The sequence below is a fragment of the Carassius auratus genome, unplaced genomic scaffold, assembly GCF_003368295.1.
Source record: "Carassius auratus strain Wakin unplaced genomic scaffold, ASM336829v1 scaf_tig00046079, whole genome shotgun sequence".
NCBI lineage: Eukaryota > Metazoa > Chordata > Actinopteri > Cypriniformes > Cyprinidae > Carassius > Carassius auratus.
Window position 1 is genome coordinate 1 of NW_020526958.1, and position 6338 is coordinate 6338.

General features: G+C 43.2%; 1 pseudogene; it reads left to right on the top strand.

Moving 5' to 3' along the window:
- Nucleotides 1-636: 636 nt before the first annotated feature.
- On the top strand, nucleotides 637-5049 carry LOC113088323 (betaine--homocysteine S-methyltransferase 1-like; annotated as a pseudogene).
- Nucleotides 5050-6338: the final 1289 nt, after the last annotated feature.

The following is a 6338-nucleotide window of genomic DNA, read 5'->3' on the forward strand; positions in this document are numbered from 1 at the left end:
GTACAGTATGTAGCATTAATCTCTATTAGTAGAGCAAGAGCTCAGGCCCAACCTCTTTATTTCTCTCTGAATGATTTATCGAGCATCACTCTGATGATACTGGTGTTCTGCGAAGAGATCAGCTGAAAGATAAACATTAACCAGTGACTTTGTGAACTACAGTTAAGTTACAGGGGGCCGATCTCACACACACACACACACACACACTCTCTCTCTCTCTCTCTCTCTCTCTCACACACACACACACACACACCCCTCCAGCTCTGCTCTTTATAAGCGCTCTTCTCTCGAGGATCTCTCTCCAGTCTCTCTCTCAGCTCTCTTGAAGATCTTCATCTGTTTCTGAATCTCCTGCTAAACATGGCACCAGTCGGATCAAGAGGGTGAGTTTTCTGATTCAGACACAGCCAGCTTTTTGTTTTTACACGCATGAGATCCTGCTGCAGGATTATACTTCTTTCAGCTGTTATTATATAATTGTCTCGAACACATGAACAGAAACACTGAAGCTCATGTTAAAGTGTGTGTGGAAACGCGCCTGGAGAGCGCGCTCGGACCCTGAGCCACACGATCACGCGTCTCTTGCGCTGAAGTGTTTGAGCTGTAATAGTGCATTGCTAAGTGTGTGTGTGTTAGGGTGTCCTGGAGCCCTGGGCTCCGGTGAGGTGGTGATTGGAGACGGAGGGTTCGTGTTCGCTCTGGAGAAGAGAGGATATGAAGGCCGGGCCCTGGACCCCAGAAGCCGCAGCGGAGCACCCGAGGCCGGTGAGAGACGGGGCCAGAAAAAGCCCTTTCACAGTTCTGAAAAAATCTCTTCAGTTACATTAATATAACATCCGTTCCAAGTTCATCTGGGCCGTGTTCACAAAACATGTTCAGGCTAAATTGCTCATAACTCACAGATTTAGAAAGAATCTTACATAGGCTATAGTGGACGTGTCAGTCCTAAAAGTAGAGTCCTAAATGTGTTGTTCTGAGTATTTCACAAGCGTTTCAGCTCCTAAATCTGTGAAAGGTTAGGAGCACAAACACCAAACCACAACTATCCTAAAATAGATCCTGCCTCGAAACAAACATTTAGAATCATTTGACTATATGAGGACTTTAAAAAGATATCGGCTTCTGTTTTAAAAGATTATCCAACTCCAGATTTTCCTTTGATTATAGATTGTATTATATATAGATCACATATATATAGACTTTATTAACCTGTTAGAAAGGCAAGAAGTCTTTGTGTTTGCTTGTCTTACTATGAGCCAGGATTATTCTACTGTTAATTAAAAGGCTGTTTATATGCATATTCACTAATTGTTTCTGAGAAGCACACATGTAAGAGGCTGAACACATACTTGTTTAATTAGTATCAGCCAATCACTGTGTGTGTCGTTAGGAAGCGTGATGACATCACCCATAGCAACCAGCTAGCCCGCGCCCTGTTCATTCAACATTTGTATAAAGAAGAAACATATTTTAAAACTTTAGAACTTTCAGAGAAGATTCAGAAACAATGTTTTGCATGATTTAACGGGGACATTTACCTGTTCTTAGAGAATATTTTTCTTGCCGGGATTCAGAGATTTATTTGTTTATCTGCTTTGTAATGATACAATACAGTTAATTATTACATTTAATTTCTTGATTAATGATTAATTACATCTTGTATTCAAGTTGTCTTGAGGGTCATGTTTAATATGCTTTGATTCGACAGAAAACAAACACATTATCACCGTGTTTTTAGAAGTAAAATATTGTATAAATCAGTGTAAATGAAATATGAACAAACCCTCAGAATATAGAGAGGGATAAACCGTGAAGTCTGGTGTGTGTAAGATAAGGACTGGAATTTGAAAGAGGACATTATGGAAGCAAAATAGATTTCAATACTGACCGGTGCATGAAAAGCAAAGATGTTTTGCATTAACTTTAACTTTATTTTGCTAAACCTGTCCCTGCAGCACAGAAGCAGTCATCAGTGTCACAGACGTATATCTGTAGAAATAACAACATACACTGTATGAGTCACAATCATACATTTCTCTTTTATCAAAAATCATTAGGATATTAAGTAAAGATCATGTTCATGAAGATATTTTGTTAATTTCCTACTGTAAATATATCAGAACTGCTCCAGGGTCAGATACTGTAATGCTTGTTTGTACTTGAATGTCTTAAAACTGTTAGATTATTGGTTCTTGTCCTGAGTGTTTCCTGGGCTTCTCTGGTTGTATTTCATTTTGTAAGAAGGCACTGTGTGTAAGCGACGCATGTGTTCTCTCTCCGTCAGTGCGACAGCTCACAGGGAATTCCTGCGCTCCGGGTCAAATGTCATGCAGACGTTCACTTTCTACGCCAGCGACGACAAACTGGAGAACAGAGGGAACAGCTGACTTTCACTGTGAGTTTCTCTCTTTCACACACACCGCTCACACAGACCCTAACCCTGATCACACCGCTCTGATGGAGGTTTTGCTGACCGTCCGCAGGGCCAGCAGATCAACGCGGCGCCTGTGATCTGGCCAGAGAAGTAGCCAATGAGGCGATGCTCTGGTGGCGGGCGGAGTCTCTCAGACACCCTCCTACCTCAGCTGCAAGAGGCGAAGACGAGGTCAAGAAGATCTTCAAGAAGCAGATCGATGTCTTCATCAAGAAGAACGTGGACTTCCTGATCGCCGAGGTGAGGACGTGCACAGAACCCTCTCTGACTGACCGATTGACCGATTGATTGATTGATTGACTGACCGATTGGACTGATTGATTGATTGATTGGATTGACTGACCGATTGACCGATTGACTGATTGATTGATTGATTGACTGACCGATTGATCTGCAGTACTTCGAGCACGTGGAGGAGGCTGAATGGGCCGTCCAGGTTCTGAAGGCAACAGGAAAGCCTGTAGCGGCCACCCTGTGTATTGGACCTGAAGGAGACATGCATGGAGTGACACCTGGAGAGTGTGCGGTCAGACTGGTCAAAGGCAGGTGTGTCTAACACACACACACACCACACACACACAATATTCTGTGTGAATTTCATGCAATTTTAATCTAGTAGTCAAGAATCTAATTAGTCCTTTTGTTGGTTGCTGTTGAAAATAATACTTTTATACGATCTTGTCAATGTTTTGCAGTAATTTAACATTTCATACTTAGTTTTTATGATTGTTTTTTCTGTGAACACACTATTTACACTACAAAATGACAAACTGTGTATGATTTGAAACCTTTCATGTTGTGATCCTCCTGCTCACTCTGTGTTCACTCCAGGAGTGCATTAGTGTGTGCTTTGAGACACTCCTCCTGACTTTGCATCATCACACGCCCTCAAGCAGCGGCTCGATCTCATGATGCTCTGATGCTCTGTGTTTGTGCTCCAGGTGCTGATATCGTGGGTGTGAACTGTCACTTTGACCCCATGACCTGTGTGAAGACCGTGGCCATGATGAAAGGCCGGCGTGGAGAAAGCTGGTCTGAAGGCGCATTTATTGACACAACCGCTGGCCTATCACACACCTGACTGCAGCTGCCAGGGATTCATCGACCTGCGGAGTTCCCCTTCGGTACACACACACACACACACAGACAGACACACACACACACACACACACACACACACAGACACACACGCACGCACACACACACACACACACACACAGACACACACACACACACGCACGCACACACAGACACACACACACACCACAGATACACACAGACACATACGCACGCACACACACAACACGCACACACACACACACACAACCACACACACACACACACAGACACACACACACACACACACACACACACGCACGCACACACAGACACACACACACACAGACACACACGCACACACACACACACACACACACACACACGACACACACACACACACACACACACACACACACAGAGACAGACAGACACAAGTTAAATAAATCAAAACTTAATTTTTGATTAGTAATATGCATTGCTAAGAACTTCATTTTGAACAACTTTAAAGATTTATTTTCTTAATATTTAGATATTTTTGCTCCCTCAGATTCCAGATTTTCTAATAGTTGTATCTCAGACAGATATTGTCCTCCTAACAAACCAGACATCGATGAAGAGATGATTTATAAACGTCATGACTTATGATGGTTTTGTGCTCCAAGGTCACATATATTTCTGATGTTATTCCTGTGGTTATGCCTCCTCACGGTCCACTGACTCAGTTATTATGAGTGTGTGTTATGATCAGTAACCAGCGTGTGTATTTGTGATTGAATCCTGATGAAATCTGCACATGTGTGATGAGAAGCTGATGTGTGTGTGTGTGTGTGTGTGTGTGTGTGTTCTCGCAGCTCTGGAGCCGCGGATCCTCACACGCTGGGATATGCAGCACTACGCCAGAGAGGCCTATAAGGCCGGGATCCGTTACATTGGCGGCTGCTGCGGGTTCGAGCCGTACCACATCCGCGCCGTGGCCGAGGAGCTGGCAACCGAGAGAGGAACCCTGCCAGAAGCATCTGAGAAACACGGCATGTGGGGCAGCGGCCTGAGATGCACACCAAACCCTGGGTCCGAGCCAGGTGAGAGAGAGAGAGAGAGCGAGAGAGTGACATAGAGAGAGAGAGAGAGAGAGAGAGAGAACAGAGAGAGAGAGAGAGAACACATGTGTCTGTGGTGCTGATGGGTGTTTGCTCCGCAGGGCCCGTCGTGATTACTGGGAGCATCTGAAGCCGGCGTCCGGTCGCCCGCTGTGTCCATCCATGTCCACTCCTGACGGCTGGGGGGTCACCAGAGGTCACGCTGAGCTCATGCAGCAGAAGGAGGCCACGACCGCGGAGCAGCTGCGTCCACTCTTCCAGAATCTGACGCCAAACACTGAGGATCTGCTCCAGGAGACGACAGAGAGAGATGCACATACGCTCTACCTCTGTCCTTCCTTCCTTCATTACACTAACGCTGATATCATGAAAAACACCGTTTACTTCAGCAGGACCAGACGATCTTCAGAAACCAGATCAAAGTTGAATCTCCCTTAAAGTGTGATTGTGCATTTAGAGGCGACAATGATATCTGTATTCCACTGTGCTGCTCTTTTTGAGCCAGAGCTTCATTCCAGATGTTCAGAACACTCCTGACGCTCAATAAAAACCTCGTCATGATCTCAATCGCTCTCTTTGTCCTGGAGTTATTTCATAAAATCATTGGAACACACGGTTTAGGAAAATCAGAGCTAGAAATAGGTTCATTGATAAGTATGTTTGCACAAACAAGGACAGAGGAAGCTTCTAGTGCACATAAACACTCACACACACACACACACACACACGTGCTATATGCAAACATAATCAACAGGAAATGCAATAAGAAGAGGTGATGTATTGTTACATAATACCTCATACATAACAGTATGTGCAAACATCAATATAACTAAAATTGTAAATTCTACTTCTTGTTACAAGTATGGAAGAACCATCGCTTCTACCACAAAAGACTGCTTTTTAAGTTACTTCCTGATGTATCCGAATTCCTTAGCATATCCAAAACCTCAGAACAACTTGATGATGTAACAGAAAGTATGGACTCTCTCTTTTCTAGCACTTTAAATACAGTTGCTCCTTTACACTTAAGAAAGGATAAGGAAAACAGTTTGACACCATGGTATAATGAGCATACTCGCACCCTAAAGAGAGCAGCCCGAAAAATGGAGTGCAGCTGGAGGAAAACAAAACTAGAGGTATTTCGTATTGCTTGGCAGGAAAGTAACCTATCCTATAGAAAAGCATTAGAAACTGCTAGATCTGATTAATTTTCTTCTCTTTTAGAAGAAAACAAACATAACCGCAGGTTTTTATTCAATACAGTGGCTAAATTTACGAAAAATAAAGCCTCAACAAGTGTTGACATTTCCCAACATCACAGCAGTAATGACTTTATGAACTACTTTACTTCTAAAATCGATACTATTAGAGATAAAATTGCAACCATTCAGCCGTCAGCTACAGTATCACATCAGACAGTGCACTATAGACCCCCTGAGGAACAGTTCCACTCATTCTCTACTATAGGAGAAGAAGAATTGTATAAACTTGTTAATCATCTAAACCAACAACATGTATGTTAGACCCTATACCATCTAAGCTCCTAAAAGAGGTGCTTCCAGAAGTCATAGATCCTCTTCTGACTATTATTAATTCATCATTGTCATTAGGATATGTCCCCAAAACCTTCAAACTGGCTGTTATTAAGCCTCTCATAAAAAAAACACAACTTGATCCCAAAGAACTAGTTAATTATAGACCAATCTCGAATCTCCCTTTTCTGTCCAAGATACTAGAAAAGGTGGTAT